The 23,141-nt window shown below is 34.3% G+C and overlaps 1 long non-coding RNA gene across 3 annotated transcripts; it reads right to left on the reverse strand.

Annotated features, from left to right (window-relative positions):
• Nucleotides 1-4,866: 4,866 nt before the first annotated feature.
• LOC120223960 lies at nt 4,867-19,843 on the reverse strand. 3 transcript variants are annotated; one of them, XR_005526425.1, is made up of 3 exons: nt 19,766-19,843; nt 6,973-7,067; nt 4,867-5,031 (listed from the first exon to the last, which is right to left on the reverse strand). It is a non-coding gene; the product is annotated as an uncharacterized LOC120223960 (long non-coding RNA). The 3 variants fall into 3 exon arrangements; XR_005526424.1 differs by lacking the exon at nt 19,766-19,843 and adding an exon at nt 18,427-18,458; XR_005526426.1 differs by lacking the exon at nt 19,766-19,843 and adding an exon at nt 18,204-18,327.
• Between the last annotated feature and the right edge of the window lie 3,298 nt (nt 19,844-23,141).

Genomic DNA, 23,141 nt, shown 5'->3' on the forward strand with positions numbered 1-23,141 from the left:
GGTTCATTGATCTGTTTTATTATATTTTAGTGTCTATTTCATTTATTTCTGCTATAATATTTATTTCCTTTCTTCTACTAAGATTTGTGTTTTGTTTATTCTTCTTTTTTTAATTGTTAGGTTTAAGGCTAGGTTGTTTGAGATTTTTCTTGCTTTATGAGATAGGCTTGTATTGTTTTAAACTTCCCTCTTAAAACAGTTTTTTATGCATCCTAGAGATTTTGAACCACTATGTTTGCATTTTCATTTATCTCCATGTATATTTTTATTTACTCTTTGATTTCTTGGTTGACCCATTCATTGTTTATTAGCGTTATTCAACATCCATATATTTTGTTCTTTCCAGATTTTTTCTTCTGGTTAATTTCTAGCTTCTTGGTTTTATGGTTGGAATAGATTGATTATATGATTGCAGTCTTTTTGAATTTGTTAAGACCTGTTTGGTGGCCTAACATATGATCTATTTTGGAGAATCTTCCATGTGCACTTGAAAAAAATAATGTATTTTGCTGTTTTAGAATGGAATGTTCTTAACATATCTGTTATATCCATTGGGTCAAATAAGTCATTCAAAGCCACTGTTTCCTTGTTGATATTTTTCTTAGGGTAATCTATCCACTGATGTAAATGAAGAATTAAAGTCCCATACCACTATTGCATTACTATTGATTACTTCCTTTATGTTTGTATTAGCTACTTTATGTATTTGGGTGCTTCCATATTGGACACACACACACACACACATACAATTGTTATATCTTCTTGTTGGATTGTTCTCTTTATGATTATACACTGTCCCTCTTTGTCTCTTGTTAAAGTTTCTATTTTAAATCTATTTTCGCCAATATAAGCATACTCTGTCTTTATCTCACTTCCATTTGCATGATAAATGCTTTTCCATTCCTCTACTTTTAATGTGTCTTTAGGTCTGAAATGAGTCTTTTGCATATAGATGGGTCTTACTTTCTTGTCCATTCCGTAACCCAATATCTTTTGATTGGAGTGTTTAGTCTATTTACATTCAAAGTAATTATTGATAGGCGTGTCCTTAATGCCTTTTTGTTACTTGTTTTATGGTTGTTTTTGCAGTTCTTTTCTACTCCTTTCTTCTCTTGCTTTCTCACAGTTTGTTGACTTTCTTTAGTGATATACTGGGATTCTTCTCTTTATTTATTTATTTTTTTGTGTATCTATTATTAGTTTATTATTTCTGACTATCATTAGGTTTATATTTAATACATTATGCATATAACAGTCTCTATTAGCTGGATAGTCCCTTAAATTTGGACTCTTCCCTTTTTTCTCTCCGATCCACATGTTTTAGGTATACGGTGTTATACTGTGAATCTTTTGGCTAATTTTTATAGATATACTTAATTTTACTGCTTTTTTGTTTCCTACTTTCCTTATTCTTTTTTATGGTCTTTCACTACATTCAAAAAGTCCCCTTTAACATTTTTTTAAAGACTGGTCTAATAGTCATGAGTTCTTTTAACTTTTTTTTCTGGGAAGCTATTTATTTCTTTTATTCTGAATGGTAGCATTTCTAGATAGAGTATTCTTGGTTATAGGGGTTTTTTTTTCTTTCAGCACTTTGATATATCATGCCACTCACTTTTGGCCTGCCAAGTTTCTGCTGAAAAATTCACCAATAACCTTATGGAGTTTCCCTTATATTTAACTGATTTCTTTTCTGTTCCTGCTTTTAAATTTCTTTTTTTGTCATTTCATTTACTATGTGTCTTGGTGTGACCCTCCTTGGGTTGAAGTTGTTGGGAGCTTTCTATGCCTCCTGGATCTAAATTTCTATTTCCTTCCCTGGATTTGGGAAGTTTTTATCAATTATTTCTTCCACCAATTTTTCTGCTCCCTTCTTTCTCTTATTCTTCTGGAATCCCAGATAATGATGTTGCTGGGATTGGTACATCCCTTGGTACATTTTTGTTTTTTATTTTTATTTTACTCTCATTCCTCTTGATTGCTTTCCATTATATGTCCTCCAGGTTGCTTATCTGTTCTTCTGCTTCCTCTAGTCTACTATTTATTCCAATGGTGTATTTTTTTATTTTAGGTACTGAGTTCTTCATCTCTGATTGGTTCTTTTTTTATGTTTTCTGTATCTTTGTTGAGGGTTTTGCTGAGGTCTTCCTTCTTCTCAACTCCATTGAATAACTTTATGACCATTATTTTAAATTTCCTATCAGGCATCTTACTTATGTGTCTCATTTAACTCTCTTTCTATGATTTTGTACTATTCTTTTATTTGGGACATATTCCTCTGTCTCCTCATTTTGACTAGACTTCTGTGTCTGTTTCCATGTTAGGAAAGTCAGCTATGTCTCCTGCTTTTGAAAGAGTGGTCTTATGAAGAAGAGGTCTTGTAGTTGCCCTACTGTGCAGTGACCCCCGTTCACTCAAATCTGATGCTTCAGGGGTGTCTCCTATGTGTGTTGCATGCCATACTTGTGGCTGAACTGCATTTCATTCCAGTCATCTTCAATGGCTCTCTTTGCCTGCTATGGGCAGGGTTTGATCCCTGTGTTGTTAGTAGGGTGGTCTGAGACCACCTTGGGCTTGAATTGAGTCAGATAGTGCATTCACCAGGGTTATAGTAACACTGAACTGCAGAAAGCTTTCCCTGTGCTGTCCCTGAGAAGCTTTTATTTGTGAGTGGGTCTTACAGTTAGACTAGATGTCTACCCTCAGCCCACTGCTGAGGCCAAGTCAAACTGATGTGTGTGGTTATCTTCCTCTCTCTCTGGGACAGGAGTCACTTCGGAGTGGTGCTGACCTCTTTTGGTGCTATTTGCACACTGCCAGGCTTATAGTACCAGTTTGGATGGGCTCTGTGAAGGGCTTATTGGAGAGGGTAGATCCACAGGAGAATATAGGGGATGGGTGTGTGATGCCAGCAAAGTCCATAAAGGTCTGCTGTGGGAAGGGAGCTGCCGCTTACCAGAAAATCTCCTGCTGAGGCCAACCATGTTATGAGGGTAAAGCCACAGGAGCTACCGTGAAGAGGAGGAGAGGGCATGTTGCACTGTTAGGAAGCTAGGTGGAGAGTGTTTGTGTTGTGCTGGTTCCCATAGCTACTGGTATTTCTAGGTGAGGGTGAGGGTGGTGGAGGGAAATAGCACCGACTAGCTCTTTTTTTCTTGAGGAAGCCTCCAAAAGATCCCTACCCTTCTAGCATATGCTCTGAAATTAGTAAATAAGTCTCTTTCCTGTATATCCCAGGTATTTTCCAAACTGTTACTTCTATGCTGTGTCTCAGGGAGACTGTTTATTATGCTATCTTTTTAAGGGCAAGGACTCAGTTTCTTTTTTTTTTTTTTTTTAAATATTTTTATTTATTTCTAGGAGAGAGAGAGACAGCGTGAGCAGGGGAGGGTCAGAGAGAGAGGGAGTTACAGATTGAAACAGGCTCCAGGCTCTGAGCTGGCAGTCAGCACAGAGCCCGACGCGGGGCTCGAACCCACGAACCGCGAGATCATGACCTAAGCGAAAGTCGGACGCTTAACCGACTAAGCCACCCAGGCGCCCCTAGGACTCAGTTTCTTATTGCCCTCCAGGTTCTCTCTGAGCGAAGCCACTGACTTTTAAGTTCCAGGTGTTAACTCTCACTGATTGTAAGAACTCACAAAGTTAGGTCCTTCTAGTTTTCAAAGCCAAATATTACAGGGATTTGTATTCCCAGTGCTGTTCTCCCATGTCTGAGGTGCCTTCTGTGGGGGTCTACTTCTCTCCCCTCTTCACGGCCATGATACCTCTCCCTCCTACATATAGTCCCACTGGTCTGTTTGACTTCTGACTGTATCCAGGCCCTTTCTACCCTCTTTGACACAATCTCTTCTCTGAATTTAGCTGTGGAGAGTCTTTTCTGCCAGTCTTCAGTACATTTTGTTGGTTATTTGCACTGATGCGGGTGTTGTCTCATTGTATCTGTGAGACAAGATAAACCTGCATCCTCCTACTCTGCCATTTTCCTCAGAAGTCTCTTATGGGTTTTTATTTTTGTTTTCTGTTCATTCTCTTAGATTTTTGTTTCTCTTTTTTGTTTGTTTGCCTGCTTTCCTGCAGGTTATTTAAATACATTTTATAATTATTTTGATATATCTATATTGTTTTCTTAGTGAATTGCTTCATGTAGTTTTATTTAAGTGGTTACTCTGTGTATAACATTATATATAAATAACACAGTCTACAGTTGCTATTTTACCGGTTTAAGTGAGGTATAGGAACTATTCCTGACATTGTATTCCTTTACCCTGTCCATTTATAATTGTCTTAATCATTTCCTCTATGTTAATTTAGAGCTACATCAGATGGTATTATAATTTTCACTTCAATTATTGAACAATTTAGAAAATTCATGAAGAAAAAGTCTTCTTCATTTACTCATAATTTTGCTTACTGTGTTTTCTTCTTTCCTGATGTTCTAAGGCCTCTTATCATTTCCTCTTTTGTTTGGATAACTTACTATATTCATTCTTTTTGTTTAGATTTGTTGAAACAAATTCTTAGTTTTTCCTTATCTGAGAATTTCTTGATTTCCCCTTCATTTCTGAAGGATATTTTCTTTTTTAAAAAAAATATTTTATTTATTTCTGAGAGAGAAGGAGAGACAGCATGAGCAGGGGAGGGTCAGAGAGAGAGGGAGACACAGAATCTGAAACAGGCTCCAGGGCTGAAACGGGCTCCTTTGTTATGTTGCTTCTTACCTTGCCCTTTGGCTGAGAGAGTAGTTTTCATTGATTTTTGTTTATTTATTTTGCCTGTACCCATTGGTGTTTCTGGGTTATCAGCTTCTTCAGCTGCAAATCTGGTATATATGAGACAAAAAAGAAACACAAGGAACTCACCATACCCCCACTCCTGAATATTCTGCTTTCTCTTCTTCAACTTTCAGAGTCATGTGTTTTATATATAATATCCAATGTTCTTAGTTGTACTTTGCAGAAGAAATAGGAAAGTATATCTACTTCATCTTCCCAGAAGCAGAAGTCTGAAAGTCTTTAAGACTTCTAATATCTATAAAGTATAAAATTTTAATATAAATTTTATTAAGTCCTTAGGAGAAAGTTGAATGAATATATCATTAGTGTATTAATCAATAGTACTTCAGATAACAAATTTGTCACAGCATTACCTAATCACCAATGAAACAATCACAGATCTTACTCAGGCATGCCTTGGTGACTTCAGTTTGGAAATGAACTAATGAAAAATTGACGTCAGGTCTACCATAGAAAGTGTTCAAAGGCTGGAAAATATTCTGAATAAAGAATCTGCTGGGGTTAAAATTTCTCTTTTTGCATTTCTCTGTTTTCTTAAAAATGACACTAACATTCTTAACTTGATTCATTATGATTTCATTTGGGAGGAGTACAACTGCAAAGATAAAAATCCCAGAGCTTTAAATGTAACATTTTACATTATCTTTCCTTTAAATTTTTTTCCATTCCCTAATTGGGCTGGAGGAAGAGCAAAGACTTGCTCAGTGTGTTAGAGTAAGCCTCCAGGTTGATGACAGAGTAAATGGTAAAAAAAAGTAGCAGCTCATTTGAGAAATAAACAGCAAGCACAGTGCCTATAGAGGGTTTTCTTATTTTGGGCACATGGACATGGGCTTGTGGCTATGTAGGGGTTTGTGCACTGAGACACTGGAAGACACTGCCTTTAAATGTTTGTGTCTAGAAGATCTTTGCTTTTGCTTAAAGCCAGTCTTTAACTATGAGCCTGTGGAAACAGCCACTTTCAAAACCACACCTAACCTTGTTCAGATGGTTCTATTTCATCAGCAATGGAATATTATTCTCATTCCCTACCCATATTCCACCTATTTTCATTCACTTAAGAAAACACCTTTTATTTCAGTAATAAACTATTTTATCTATAACCAAAGGAAGCAAGGCATTTCAATAATTCCTTTAGAAAAAAATAATAGTTTGAGATAAATTCAGTCTTGATACCTTAGTTGGATTGGAAAATAAAATAGTTTGAGATTGAGTCTCTCTTTCTCTCTCTGTCTCTCTCTCTCTCTCTCTCTCTCTCTCACACACACACACACACACACACACACTCACACACACTTCCATCTGGCCAATTATCTATACTTAATAACATCTTATAAGCAACCTTCCAAAAAATTTTACAGGCATCCTCCTAGAAATTGCTATGCTATACCATTGCCTATGCTAATTTTCGTTCTTGCTCAAACTTCAAATGTTTATTTAAATCAAGCCACTTCAGTATGCAAAGCAGATTTTCAAAACAATGAACTCTTATATTTCTTTCCATATGCTCAGTATACTTTTGGGAATCATCAATATTTAAATTTTCCCCATTGAGAAGTCAGTTTCCATGGGAAACATGAGGAAATCATTTCTGGCCCTTTATCTTTTATCTGTGTTGCTCTGCTGAGAACTACAATAGAAAACAAAATAAAACACAATATTTATATATTTCATGAAATGTATTACTTTAAGCTATATTGGCACCTAACTAATATGTCCTACTTTCCAGCCACAGAAGATCACTAGATATTGCTTTTGAGTGATTTTTTTTCAGATGTATCACAAGAGAGGGAGAATGTATAATTTGGATTCTGTTTTGGATATTTTAAAGTAATTCCACACATATTTCAGAAAAGCCATACGTGAAAGATATACCTATTAAGATAGTAATTGTAAATAAGGGTAATAGTTTTTTTAAACTATGCATATAAAGAAAGAGAGAAGGAGGAAAATACTAATTATGAACAGCCTTTTTTTCTTTTCCCCAAACAATATTTCTGAGAAAAGAACATTATGCTAGATTAATGGGTCCTTGAATGAAACAATTCAATGACACTCTTTTTTTTAAAAAAGTGATGCTCTGAGCAGTAGGGACTCAACATAAGCATAGATTCTTCCTTCTACTGTTTTCATTCAGGTTATATTTCATGCACTGTTTCAACCTTGCAGCAATTACCTTTAGTCAGGCATTACCGTCTTTGTTATGTGAGTACTTCTATTGCTGGATTATTACTTGTAGAGTAATAAGTATCTGTCTTTTCAGTCAACATTCTGGAAAAGAAAGCTCATGTTCTATGATGGACATTATTATTACAGCATATAACTAACTAGGTTCTTCCTGGTTTGTTTTGTTTTCCCTTCATACAAGTTGTAAGATGTTAACATTCAATTTACCAAACATTTCTTCACTCCTGGAAAGAAAAATGAAAATGTGCTCCCTTTATAGATAAAATGGGACTACATTTCCATCAGAGGTTCAATTTTAGGTCTAGTGTCAGTGTCTTGTCAGGGAAAACACAGGCAGAAATGAAAGGCTTGAAGTAACCAAGAAAATTCAGTCTAGTTATGAGGCATATTACAGCAAGTTTCTGTTTGACTTAAAATAATTTATAGAATGCAGTAATGTATTAATAACTAGATGTCAGACAATTTGCAACTTTTTGAAGATAATAAAAATAGCTAAGGAATATAATCATATTGTATAGAACTTTCCATATCCAAAAGTGTTTTCATGTACACAATCTGATTTGCTCCTCAAAATATCATATTGTATAGACTGGGAAATAATTTTCTCATTATTCAAAGGAAAGCAATGTTCACAGAATTGATTGACACAGATAAGAGAACACAGCATCAGTCTGATAGCTGACCTAATGCTAATGCTGTAAAAGGTCTAATGCTCTAATTAACAGATTAATTCCCATCAACTTTATTTATTTTTTTTTTAAATTTTTTTTTTTTTAATGTTTTATTTATTTCTAGGAGAGAGATAGAGACAGCATGAGCAGGGGAGGGTCAGAGAGAGAGGGAGTCACAGACAGAAACAGGCTCCAGGCTCAGAGCTGGCAGACAGCACAAAGCCCGAAACGGGGCACGAACCCACGAACCGCGAGATCATGACCCAAGCGAAAGTCGGAAGCTTAACCGACTAAGCCACCCAGGCGCCCCACATCAACTTTAAAATAAAATTGTTTAAGGCAGAGTTCCCCAGACGAATCTAAGACAAAAATTATTTGGCAAATGATATACCATGCAGGTATTCTCAGGAGAAACTTTGAGAATTATGAGGAATATAGTATAGAACAGAGGAAGAGGCCAGACAGAGATGGGGCCACTGGAGAAGTCTAGCCTCAGACTGATTCCATGGGCAGCCCTGAAATGTGAGTTGCACCCAAGGTTTTCTCGCCCAGAGATAAGAGAGTTATTATTGCTACTTTCTTCCTGCCAATCAGTCATTAGCTATGAACACCGCTGAGGGTGGAATGGGAAAAGCCTCTCAGGGATAGCCAGGTAAGATGGCTCCCAAAGTAGTAAACTAAAGAAAGGCAATACTCTGAAGAAGGGTGCACAGGAGAGCAGCGACGAGGCTTGGAATACCAGACCCACAAAGCTACCTTGACAGAATCTGCTACAGATAACTAATTATCATTCTTTATGAGATTGTTTAATTTTTCATTTTTTGTGAATAATTTGAAACATATACCAAGATAGAAGAGTATAATGAACTCCCATGTACACATAGCCATCATCAGTTATTATCAACATGTGACCAACCTTGTTTCATTTGTGAGAGTTGAGTTTTGAAATAAAATGCTTGTTATTCTCTGTATTCAGAAACACCACCACACACAACATAGTTTAAACAATTATTTTAACTGAAATAGTTTTGTTAGGGAAAAATTTAGTGTACTGAAAAGAGGTTAGGATTTATGATATATGTATCTCAGTCTTGTTTCTGCTAAGTCCTAGGTAGATATTTCTTTTGTAGGAATCATCGTGCCCTATGATCCTTTGTAGTTTAAACACTTGGTACTCTTCTCTTTTTTTAAATTTTTATTTATTTTTAAGAGAGAGACAGAGAGTGACTGGGGAAAGGGCAGAGAGAGAAGGAGACACAGAATCCAAAGCAGGATCCAGGCTCTGAGCCCAATGCGGGGCTAGGACTCATGGACCATGAGATCATGACCTGAGCCGAAGTTGGATGCTCAACCAACTGAACCACCCAGGCACCCTTAAACACTTGGTAGTCTTGTAACCAAAAGTAGCATATAATAAAGACCTCATATCCTCAAATGCATTCAGAAGTTTTGCACTAGTTCTCTAGAGACCATTGAACCTAAGACACACTACCAAGGGCAGCTTGTACAAAAGTGACTTTCTTCAGACTATGAAGGATAGAAGGGCATGTCAATTGGAATCCTAAGGTAGGTAGATTGTTATTGTTCATAGGATGCAGTCCACACTCTTAAGTAGTATGCAAGGGTCTACATGATCCTGCCCCAATATACCTTTCCTGTTACCCTCCTCAGGTCTCCCACATTAATGCTATGTTCTCAGCATACTGACCTGCTGCCCTTATATCACCATGCCATTTGGTGTGACTCTGGGCCTTTCAACTTTCTGCCCTTTTTCTGAGATTCTGAGTCACCATGTTTCTTTATGAAAAAATTAGTCATGGCACAAAGTACACTTCCAAAGTTGTCTGCACTCAGTAACATTTTTCAGCCTCCATTATTTCCTCTTTTCCATACTTACTTTCTCCTTATCCCCTCTTCTTTCCACTCATTCCATTCTATCTCTTCCTAAGCAAAAAGTGATTTCTCTGTCACCAGTTAGTAATTTACATTACTATAAATATCTTGGAAAGTGCCTTAGTGCCTTATTTATATATATACCATTTGGGAGCCCACAAAACGGTGCCGAGTAAATTAGAGGTAATTGAACCAGTAAATGTAGTATCTACTTTTGATTCCCATCATGGTGCTAGATATATTTACTATGGGTCATACCACATTTTTTAATGATTATTTGCTTCTATACCTGCCTTACCTATTGTGTTGGTTAATTTTATGTTTCAACTTCTCTGGACTAAAAGATGCCCAGATACTTGGTAAAACATTATTTTCAGGTGTATCTGTGTGATGTTATAATTTTAGCCATGTGCCAGAAAAGGACAAAGACCAAATATATGTATTTATATTGGTGTTTGCCTCTGTTTTTGGTACAGAGCTCCTAAAACTATTGGAACTTCCTAATTGATGCAAGTAACAAAGATGTCTCTTGTGATGTTAATGAGGTGACTACTTTGGATTCACTTAAGAATGCAGAAAGGAATCAACCATGTTATTAGAGGGTTGGAACCTTTAGTCATATCCTCTCTTACCTCTCAGAAGGGGATAGGGGCTGTAGATTAAGTTCAATTGTGAAGGCCAATGATTTCATTAACTTGTTTATGTAATAAAGCTTTCATACAAACTTAGAAGCATAGGGTTCAGAGAACTTTTGGGTTGGGCAGCATGATGCCCTTAGAGGACATGGAATTTTCTGTCCTTTTCCACACCTTGTCATATGCATCTCTTCCATCTGGCTGTTCCTGAGTTATATGCTTTTAAAATAAAGTGGTAATCTTAGTTAGTAAAATGTTTTTATGAGTTTTGTAAGCTGCTCTAGCAAATTAATCAAACCCAAAGAGGAGGTCATTGGAACCTCTGCTATACCTGTTGGTTAGAAGTACATGTGACAACATGGACTTGCAACTGAGTTCTGAAGTGTGTGTGTGTGTGTGTGTGTGTGTGTGTGTGTGTGTATGTCTATGTGTTATAAGAGTAGTCTTGTAGGACTGAGTCCTTAACCTGTGGAATTTGATATCTCCAAGTAGATAATGTCAGAATTGAGTTGAATTGTAGAACACCCAGTTGGTATCTGAGAATTACTTGGTAGTGTGGGAAAACTCCCCTGCCCCATGTTGGAATTGGGTGTGCGAATGTTTACAAAAGAGATTAGCATTTGAATCATTAGATTGAGTAAAGAAGATCCTTTCACCAATGTAGGTGGGTATCATCCAATCCAATGAAAGCCCAACTAGAACAAAAAGGCAAAGGAAAGACAAATTATCTCTCTCTTTCTTGAGTTGAGATATCCACCTTTTGTTCTCAGACACTGGAGCTTCTGATTCTCAGGTGTTCAGATTCAGACTGAAATGATACCACCAGCATTCCTTGTTTTTCAGCTTTTAGATGGCATATTGTGGCATATGGATAGTATATGGAGGCATATCTCAGGCTCCAAAATCACGTGAGCCAATTTCCATAATAAATCCCCTAATATATTTGTATATGTATCCTATTGGCTTTGTTCCTCTGGAGAACCTTGACTACTATACCTATTGTCTTATTTTTTGGGCTTTCCAAGAAGTAGATACTAAGATAAGGATTCTAGGACAAGTCACTTATTTGTAGCATAATGTCAGGAAACATGAATAGGGGAGTGGAAGAACAAAATAGGGAGGAAAAAATCAGCACTGTGGGCAACTGGAGCTTAAACCTGATAGGGAACTTTAGAATCTGTGAACGTGGATTTCAGTGTTATCTCATCTGCAGGAGATTGGTTTCGGACCGTTTTTAGGTGGAATTCATTTCCAGGTCTTTAGCCTACTGCATATGGGCAGACAGGAGTTTGGTGGCCAGAAAAAGATTCAGGTACTGGGTGTTGGAAATTAGTCTGACAGGTGTGAGAATAAAAGTGCCAAGATAATATGGGTGTGGCACCAAGAGCATCTATTTTAGTTATGAATTTCTGGAATCATTGGATTTTAATCAAGATCTATTATTTTGCCTTATTCCTTTAAGCTAATAATAACATAGAGGACTAATTAATTAGAACTCTAATTAATTAAGGGTTATAAAAGGAATAAATCGATAAATGAAAGGTATAGTGGATGGCTTTACTAAATTACATACTTACTAAATTCACCTAGGCTTCTGGGTCCACTATGGATACTTTAGACCAGCATAATCCTTTCCTGAAATGTAATATACTCTCCTAGACTAACAGATTTTAAGAGTCTCAAACTGAGTCCTTTCTAACGCATGCATACCACTGAAATGCCACCCCTGCTATATATGGTAATTCTATTCTCCAACTGTGGCTTGTTACCTGAAACCATAAACCATAGTCATAAAAGGCCTTGATATTGGTACCTAACACATTCCAAAGTGTTTCCAAGCCCATTTTCCATTAAGTTGCCAATATGTGATTATTTCAAGTGGAATGCAATCCATATGGCACATTTACATTTACCTCTTTAAATATTGCTTTATAAAAACAGGTTAATGTCCTGAGGAACATTTTCGAAGGCAAAATAATTTGAATATATTTTTCTTTGCTTGAAAGATAACTTGACTCAGAAAAATTAACTTGATTTTTGTGGATCTAAGTATCAAAAGTTTTTCGAGTTGAGTATGCACTTAACACAACACAGATTCTACCATCAATACTATGTAAAGCAGTGGGAAGTTTTGGTCACAATTGCCATATTTGGAAAATTATTATAAGGACCTGGTGTCAAAGATTTTAACTAGTACAAAAGAGATGTGTGTGTTATGGCAGATCTTTTATAATAAAAGAAGAATATCTGACTTTGGATTCCCTGAGATAGTTGATATAAACTTATTTATTAGCATATACTGAAGATATTAAGAAAACACAACTAAATTGTCCGAAGACCTCGAAATAGGTAGTAAAACACTAGTATAGATTTGTGACAGACCCTATACTTTAATTTTGTTTGTATTACATTGAGTTTTATTACCATATATGTCTGCTCATTAGCATATACAATGTGTATATGCACGTATGTGAACATATGCATATACATAGGGGAGAATCTTGTGTTTAATTTCACTTGTGAATATAATATTGTTGTTGTAGCCTAAAATATATAGTGTCATGTATCATGCAATCATCTGCTTAGTAACACCATAGGTAATTTTTTTTATTTGCTTGAAATCTATAAGAATTTAAGATTTTATATTAAAGTTTGTCCCAAAAACTTTCTTATGACAAGTTTTAAAAATACATAAAAGTTAAAATAAGTTTATAGTGAATACTCATATATCCATCACCTAGATCTTACCATTAACATTTTACTATACTTGATTTATCATATAACTACCTATATTTCTATCCTTTATAGAAATCCCCTTAGATTTTTTATTTATTTCAATATAAATTGCAAATCTCAGTACTTCTTAAATACTTCAACACAATAATTTCCATGATAGATTATCTTTGAACAAAAGCATGCTTTAAAGATAAATAATGATAATAATTTATATCATTGAATTTTACATTTTTTTCATAGTTTACAAAGTCTTCTCTCAAAACAACTTTATAAAAAAAGAAAAATGAAGATAATGTAGCATTTGTCTCAGTTTAGAAGATAATAAGTAATAGAATCCATAGATCATACAGATGGGTGCTGTGTCTTTCAAGACAATTCACTGTCAAACTATCAGGTTGAGGCATTTAAACTAAAGATATATGGGTAGTTTTGTAATATTGTGTATATCTACACACATATATGCACACAATAAGAAGAGGAAGTCTATAACATTTACCTATATTTTTCAATGTTTCTTTCAGATGTCTTATGATTCTTTATTGTTTACCTTTTTTTTGAAGAACTTTTCTTAGCCATTCTTTTAGTGCAGGTCTGCTAGTGACATATTCTCTTCATTTTCCTTTACCTGAGAATTTCTTGATTACCTCTACATTCCTAAAGGATACTTTTGCTGGATATAAAATTCTAGGTTTACAGTGTTTTCAGCACTTGAAAATATACTGCCACTTTCTGGCCTCTGTGGTTTCTGATGAGAAATCTGTTGTCAGTCTAATTATTTTTACACTTCTAAACGGCATTCAAGATTTTCCCTTCATCTTAGTTTTCAGAAGTTTGATTATGATATTATTTGGTATGGATTTTCTTTAGTTTATGCTTTTAAGGGTTTCTTCAGTTTCTTGAGTTTGCAGGTTTAGGTCTCTTGTCAAATTTGATAAATTTGAAGTCATTTTTTTAAAAATATTTTTCTTGTCTCCTCCTGGGGCTCTGGTGACATGGATAATAGGTCTTTTGTTCAGTCCTATGAATCCATGAGGCTCTGTTTACTCTTTACATTTGTTTGTTAAGATTGGATATTTTATATTATTTACCACTGATTGTTTTCTCTGTCCATTCCATTCTAGTGTTGACCCCTTTCATTACATTTAATTTTTTTAATTTAATGGTTTTATTTTTAATTTTTAGAATTTCGTTTAGAAACATTTATCACTAAAGCCAGTAAGATCTGAAATTTTCATTTTTCGAACAGTTTGATAAGCAATTTAGTATTTAATATGTATAGATTCATTCATATTATTTTTATTTTCTTGTAGTTCTATAGCTACAGCTTTTTGCTGAGACTCTTATTTTTCATCTGTTTCAAGTGTTTTCATAATTGCTCAAGGAAGGATCATGTTATGCCCAGAAATATATACCTATATATTTTTTATTCAATGTTTTAGGAACCAAAACATAAATACATTAATTTCTTTAGTAACAATATGGATTCTATTATAGAGCTACACCTTTAATTTGTCCAATTCTCTATATTACTAAAGCTTTTTTCTGTCATAAATAATGTTAGCTATACAAATAACTTAGTTTTATTATATCTATAATATAGTTTAGTAGAACTGGATTTTATTTGTCAAAGGATACTTACAAATTTAATTTTGATAAATATTTCTTTAAAAGTTGTGCCAATTTATACTTCCAATGATAAATGAAAGGATCTGTCTCACAAACTCACTCAATGTTATTATTACTAAGCATAAACTATGTATTTTTAATGCTAATGTGTATATTTAATGGCTAAAAGTAATATATTAGCATTAATTCAATTTGCACTTAATTATGAGTAAGATTGCATTTAAAAAAAATTTTTTTTAACGTTTATTTATTTTTGAAAGACAGAGACAGAGCATGAGCAGGGGAGGGGAAGAGAGAGGGGGAGACACAGAATCTGAAGCAGGCTCCAGGCTCTGAGCTGTCAGCACAGAGCCTGACGTGGGGCTCGAACTGGCAAACCGCAAGATCATGACCTGAGCTGAAGTCGGACGCCTAACTGAGCCACCCAGGTGCCCCTAAGATTGCATTTTTTACTATATGCTCACTTGGATTCTTCAACTATAAACTAATTATTTGATAATTTTAAAATTGAACTCTTCATTTTGTTTTTTAGCTTATTTTCAGAAACGCTTTTTCACTAAAAACATTAATCTTTTCTTTTGATATGTTTCTAATACTTTGCTGAATAGACTTTTTTTCCCTAGTCAATTTGAGAACCTATTGTATGACCTCTGTGATTTTCTTCAGAGGTCTATTGAGATTTTGACTGAAATTATATTGAATCTTTAGATCAATTTTGAGACACTTGACATCCAATAAATATTTTTCTCAAATAATTTTCTTAATAAAACATTGCGGTTTTTAGTGTAGAGAGCTCACACACCTTCCTTTAGATGGATTCTTGGGAACAAAATTTTTGTGATATTGTAAATGTTATCATTCTTATAATCAATTTTTGATAATTTTTTGCTGACACATATATATATAGAATAGAATTCTAGTTGTTGACATTGTCTTCAGTATCTTACTGAATTTACCCTATTTGTATGTTTTCTTTTTAGATTCTTTTGCATTTCTATGTGCTAAAGATACAAACTGGGAGGAATAACTGCTTATTTATTCTTCAATCTTCACATCTCTTACTTTTACTTACTGTACTGACAAAATCTTCCCGACAATGTTGAATTAAAGTATTGATATATAGTATCCTTATCTCTTCCTGATTTCAGTAATGCTTTCAGTAACTATCATTAAGTATATACTGTAGTGTTTTTTCCTTGTAGATATTCTTTATCACATAAAGAGTAATCCTTTTTAATCTTAATTGGCTATGGGTTTTCATCATGAGTAGTATTGACTTTTGTCAAACACTACATCTGTATTTCTGAAAAATATTATATTTTCCCTTTTAATGTTAATATAGTATATTAATTCCTTTCATATATATTAAACCATCTTCACATTCATGGAATAATAATAATATCTTACTGATAATGTTTGTTTTTCATGTTTGGATGTCAAGGTCATAATAACTATACAATGTGTTGAAAAGTGTTCTTCATTGTTTTTTTTCTTTTTTTATGTCTATTTTTGCCTTCATTTTTTTTTAGAGAGAGAGAAAGAGTGCATACACATGTGAAGCACACACACAGGGGAGGGGTAGAGGGAGAGAGAAAGAGAGAGAGGGAGATCGCAAACAGGCTCCATTCTCAATGTAGGACCCAATGCAGGGCTCCATCCCACTACTGTGAGATCATGACCTGAGCTAAAACCAAGAGTCTGATGCTCAACCAACTGAGCCACCCAGGTCCCCCTCTTCATTTTTCATATGGAATGTATGAAAACATTTATCACTAAAGCCAGTAAGATCTGAAATTTTCATTTTTCGAACAGAGTTTGATAAGGAATTTAGTATTTAATATGTATAGATTCATTCATATTAATTTTCTTGTCTCAGCTATGGTAAAATTTGTTTTCAAGTTATGTATCCACTTGACTTAAATTTTCATATGGATTGCTGTAAAGTTTATAATATTCCTCTGTGTATGTGTGTGCGTGTGTGTGTGTCTGGGTGAGTGTGTGTGTGTGTGTGTGTGCACATTTGGCAATGAGTAGGATCTGTAGTGATGTCTTTTTTCTTATGGAAAAGTATCTTACTTATTAATGCAATGACACATGACACAGATAAGGCTATCACTGATTATAAAGTAGGCTTTCCTTTATTATTCTTGTCTTTAGCTGGGTGAACTTGAACAAGCTTCCTAAAAATATCCAAATGTTAAAATTGTCAGTGATTCCATAATGAGAGTCTCCTTTATAGACTATCTTTGGATTTTGATAAAATCTGTTACTTATTGCATAACAGGATATGATAAAATAAATATGACCATTTGAAGTAAACATCTATTTGATCAATTTTCTTTATGATTTAATAATTGTTTTGCTTCTATAAAAACACCATAGAAAGTTCAATGTTCACATATTGGGTAACTTCATAGAAAAATTAAACTTTTCTGTGGTGTTCGGTGAAGTTTTATTAAAACTTTGATAAAGCTTCAAAAAAGATTTAGTTGTAGCAAATATTAACCTTGTATCATTGTAACTCTCCACTCACTTTTTAAAAGTAGTTTCCTTTATTTTTCTAGCCATTGACCCATAACAAATGTATCTATCTATAAATTACTTATTTTATTACTTATATTACTTATTGTAAAACTCTATTATTGTATTACTTACTATATTACTAGTTATATATTACTTATTATAAAACTATATTATTTATCATAAAGATGCCTCATAAGAAACCACTTAGAAAGGCCAAAGGAGGGAAATCTGATGGGCTCAGTTGGTAAAGTGTGTGATTTGTGATCTCAAGGTTATAAGTTTGAGCCCCATGTTAAGTGTAGAGGTTACTTAAAAATAAAATCTTTTAAAAAAAAGAAAGATGAAAAGAGACTTCTGCAATTCAATTCCTAATCACTCAAATCTTATTTTTTTTTTTATTTTTTTTAGGAGAGAAAAAAAGAGAGACAGCGTGAGCAGGGGAGGGTCAGAGAGAGAGGGAGTCACAGACTGAAACAGGCTCCAGGCTCTGAACTGGCAGTCAGCACAGAGCCCGACGCGGGGCTCGAACCCACGAACCGCGAGATCATGACCTAAGCGAAAGTCGGACGCTTAACCGACTAAGCCACCCAGGCGCCCCGATTCAAATCTTATTTTAAAATTGCTATATTTTTGCACATTGCTGGATTCCAAGTGAGGAAAAAAATCTGTTATACTTGTCTCCAGTGGCCTATTTTACTGATAAAAATCTGATATCTAAAATAGTTGGAAGATAAAAGAGAATATAATGGAATGTATTTTCTCTTGGAAGTTATGTTAGAATGTAGGAATGGTTGGAGTATTGGAAAAGACTTCAGACTGCTTCAATAAGTCATTTAAGAAATGCCATCACTTCATCTGTGACTACATGATACCAGAATAATTCACTAAAATACAAAGAAACCATTCATACTTGCTAGGTACAAACTAGTGACCTATTGGCAAAAATGGTATTTCATTTCAACATTTTCTTTAAAATGTCAATCAAATAAGATATATTGCTAACAGTTGGTTAAAAACTGAAAAAAAAAAAGTCTAGGTAAATAATAAGTAAATATTTTTGTGTACATTAGTTTAGATAATAAATTTGGGGGATATGTATATATTTTTTTACTAATTTAGGTGATTTTTTTCTGTACCTGAATAAGGATGGTATCAGTAGCTCTTTCCTGAACTCTTGCAATTAATTTCTCACCCTGGAGAAGACTTCAGGATGACTAGAATACTCAATGATCAAAGTTAATCTCATATCATCAAAACAAAATGTCTATGTACAGAGCACCCCCAAAAATAGATACAGACACTTCCCTCAGATTTAGAACATGTAACCTTTTACATAAAAACGCAGAGTTTATGGGGTACCTGGGTGGTGCAGTTGGTTAAGCGTCAAACTCTTGAGCTCGGCTCAGGGTCATAATCTCAGTTTGTGAGTTTGAGCGCCTCATTGGGCTCTGCCCTGATGGAGCAGGGTCTGCTTGGGATTCTGTCTCTTCTCTGTGCCCCTCTCCAGCTTGTGCACTCTCTATAAGTAAATAAATGAATAAATAAATAAATAAATAAATACACTTTAAAAATGCAGAGTTTATGAGAACTGTATCTTGAACTTGTAAAATCATTGTTCATTTAACTTTTTCTTGGTGTGTAGATAGAACATAAATATGAGATACTTGAGAGCATTTAGTAGAATTGAAAAAAAACATGATTTCTTTGTCATGTCACATGATAAAAAATTATTACTGCATATAATGTGGATACATAATCTTCAGAGCAATATTACATAACAATTTTTTTAAAATTCTATTTTTAAAAGAAAATAGTTTGATTCTATTAAATTAAGAAGGTAAACAAAATTTATGAAAAATAATAGTTTTATCTGCCATAGTTTTCAATTAAATTTTGGGTGTTAAAATCTGAGGGTTGTAAACTGTTCTACATCTTAAGGTTAGATTTAAAATAAATAGTGGGGCGCCTGGGTAGCTAAGTTCATTAAACGTCCAGCTCTTGATCTCGGCCCAGATCATGATCTCACAGGTTTGCGTGTTTGAGCCCTGAGTTGGGCTATGTACTGTCAGTGAGGAACCTGCTTAGGATTCTCCCTCTCCTTCTCTCTCTGTCCCTCCCCTGCTCACCCTCTTTTTCTCTCTTTCTCTTTCATAATGAATAAACTTAAAAAAATAAATAAATATCATGGAACACAAATTTACTGTTAGCAAGAATGCAGACATTTCAAACTCACAGATTTTTGATGCAAATACAATTACTTTGAAAGTTTTCTGGCTGTGTCTAATAAAATTTGACACACGTACCTTTATCACCCACTCCTAAATATATACTCAAGTGGAATGTATACATAATGAATACACATACAATGAGCACAAAAGAATCTTAAATAAGTTTTTCATAAAAACCCCAAATAAGAAACAACTCAAATGTTAGTCAATAAGAGAATGGATAAATAAGTTTTGACATATTCACACAATGGAATATTACACACCCATAAAGAACATGCTGCTGATACACACAGTGACACATGTTAAGGTGAAACATACTATGCTAATTTAACTAGTCTGAAAGAAAAGAACACAGGTTGTATGATTTCATTCATACAAAGTTTAGAATCAGGCAAAATTAATCAATGGTGGTAGAAATACAAAAAGTGCTTAGCAAGGGATTAATTTGAAAGAGGCATGAAATTATGTACATGCAGTGTATTTTTTCAGCTGGTTGATGGTTATAAGCAGTGGTGTCCTGGCTTTCTGGGAGGCTGAGGTTGGAGAAGTCCTACTTTAAAGCACAGGAAAATGTCCATGTTGTAAATTCTGTCACCATGGTAGATTTCAAACTACCAATGTGACATCACTGAAGTGAGACCAGGAAGAGATGTGCACAGAAGCTCTTGTGAGCCAGTGTGAGTAGGCCTTGGTATAATGCTAGTTGCGAGGGTGTATATATTTGTCAAGATGCATCAAGTTGTACACTGAAGATTTCTGCATTTTAATACAGTTAAATTATATTTTAAACACTAAAATAACTTATAAAAAAGAAAAACATGGAAAATGTCTCTAACCTCTTTTAGTAACTTGAAATGTAACATTTAAAGGTCACTCACTAACAGTGATATATTTCTTAACTAAGACATGTTTATGAAGAATTTAAGTTTGCTACATTATTTTAGATGGATTATACAGATGAATAAACCTTTGTCCTTATCCCCCAGTACAATTATAGAAATAAAAGGTGCAATTAAGGAGATTTGAAAAATACATCAGTAGTTGGTAACATATGGTAAGAAATGTAAAATCCAAGTACACACACACACACACACACACACCAAGTACGTGGTGTTACAGCATATAACCAGTAAAAAAAAGAGAAGTCTTCACAGTATTTCCCCCTTGATTTCTTGCTTTAATTGGAAACTCATGCCCAAATTTACCTGGGTGAAAGTGACTTGACATTTTCCTAGTTCTCCAGTGATGCTATGTGATCAATACTCTTGTGCCTCCATGCACAATTTTTTATTATTTTATACTTCTTAAAGTATAGGACATTCACTGAGGACTTTCTCCCTGCTTACATGGCCTACTATACCCTAAATCCTATCATCGTTGAAAGTGCTTTCAGCATCTATGAGAATGGAAGTCGAGCCCAAGAATAACCTAATCTCTGGGATTTGCTAACGTGGGTTAGCCATGCCCTTAAGTGTCTCCTGCAACATCATTAGCTAAAACTTCTGCAACTTTGAACTCTAGTGGCCAACTTCTTGATCTTAAACTTCTGGTTTTCCAACTTTCTCCTCATCTCATTCCTTATATCCCTTAAATGTATCTTAGATTTCAAAAACATTTCCAGTCCTTGCCTTTGTCCTTTCTACTTTCTTTGAGGCTTATTGTTCTATTTTAGGCCTTCCTCCTCTCCTCTTCCTTCCTGTCTGACTCTGAAGGTTGATTATTCTCTCATTACCTGGCACTGGAATATACTAAACTTTTAATAAATATTAGTTGAATGAATAAATGAAGAACCTCAATGCTCATTGCCAGAGATAAGCACACAGTTACAAAATGGTTTTAGAAAGACGCCATGACATATGTAATAAATTGTGAGTTAAAGTTACAATTAATTTAACACATTGTGCTAAAGTGAATAAATAAACCTTCACAGAGAAATTACAACATACTCTATACATTATTCATTTAATTGATGACGATTTATTCAACCCTATATAATGTTCTTTGAAACTGGTAGTCCTTTTTATGTTCTAAATATTTTCAAATTATGATTAGAAATCTCTTTAAAATCTTCAAAATGAACTTCATTGCATTGTTTGATACCATATGCTATATAGCTTTAAGCTGTCTGTGCTTGGTCAGGCTTCACAAATCTTCTGTTCACCATTCAGGAAAGGTGGCTATTTAAATATTAATGAAAAACAACAGTGTGACTTACTGAAGTGGCGCCTTGCCAACAATTTTGTGTTTCCTTTTTTGTTTTTTTTCTTAAATACCTAGTGCTGTAACATATTAGTAATTTTAATTCTAACATCTGAATTACCTATTCTGAAATGATACATATGTTTAAAATGCATTTCTGAGGTTACCCTGAATAATTTGTATGTAATTATTAGAGCAACTTCCCATTCTGTGAGTTGGGAAATCATTTAGTTTCAAACTAAGTTACTGTACTATTTATAAAAGATATGGATAATTCTAAAACTCACACTTATGTGATCAGACCCTAAAGACAGGAAATGCATTTATTTATGAAGGAAAATGAACATTTGTTAATCTAGGAAATATTAGAAGAGAAAATCCATCATTTGTATTTTATACTTTCTCAGACCATCAAGTAGAATAATTCAAATGTATAAAAAAAGTTTTTTTTTCCCTAATAAATGTATATTCGAATAAGGACGCCTGGTGACTCAATCTGTTAAGCATTTAACTTTTAATTTTGGCTCAGGTCATGATCTCATGGTTTGTGGGATGGAGCCCAGCATCGGGCTCTGTACTGACAGCGTGGATCCTGCTTGGTATTCTTTCTCTCTCCTTCTCTCTCGGCCCCTCCTCTGCTTGTGCTTGCTCTTTTTCTCTCAAAATAAATAAATAAATATTAAAAAATAGTATGTTAGGGTATAATGACAAAACTTTATAAGAAACAAAACTCTTCTACTTCAACAGCTAATGAAACTTTACTTAGTGTATAGGAATTGGTTTTTTTTCACTGTGAAGTGACGCATCTGACATGATCTAAATGATTTGGTAAGAAATAGCAAAAAAAAAAAAAAAAAATCCATGGTTTGCTTCCATGGAGAGTGTCCAGGAGAATCCATTACATATATTTTTGACCAACTTGTCTGCTTTTGTTTTGTGTAAAATAGGACCTTTGCACTGACTGATAAAATGATTAGAGGTCACTTTTTGTGTATGTTGCCTAGTCATATTGAATAACACCTGCTCAGTCATTTCAATATCTTTGTATCTAGCTTTTGAATAAGAAGGTATATATAAGCAAAGAAGATACTAACAACATGAATGTTCTTAAGAACATTAGATTAAAAAATTTAATGTTTATTTTTGAGAGAATAAGAGAGGGAGGAGCAGAGAGAGAGGAGGACAGAGGATCTGAAGTGGGCTCTGTGCTGACAGCAGAGAGCCTGATGCAGGGCTTGAACTCATGAACATGACACCTTGAGTTGAAGTCGGACACTTAACTGACAGAGCCCCCCAGGTGCCCTTGGATTTTTAAAGTATAAATTTAAACTGAGATTTATTTTAATGTTAGAATTGACAGCACTCAGTGATATTTTAGGATTAATCAGGAAATTTCACCTTGTTCAAATTCTGGTTTTAGAGAGAATCACATATACTTTTCATATTCTACCAAGTTTTGGAGCAATTCAGTCTATTTCACATGTCATGTGCTTTATATTTGAAAATAAATATCAAAATAATGTTATATATACATGTGATGGGATTGAGCAAGATCAAATGATTGGATTATGTGGTCTAGCTTGATAACTTATCTGTTTTGGCACCAGAAATTGCTTCTGTTTCTAACAGGCCCAATATAGTCAGCTG

The sequence above is a fragment of the Hyaena hyaena genome, unplaced genomic scaffold, assembly GCF_003009895.1.
Source record: "Hyaena hyaena isolate Hyena2069 unplaced genomic scaffold, ASM300989v1 scaffold_1082, whole genome shotgun sequence".
In the NCBI taxonomy this organism is placed as follows: Eukaryota; Metazoa; Chordata; class Mammalia; order Carnivora; family Hyaenidae; genus Hyaena; species Hyaena hyaena.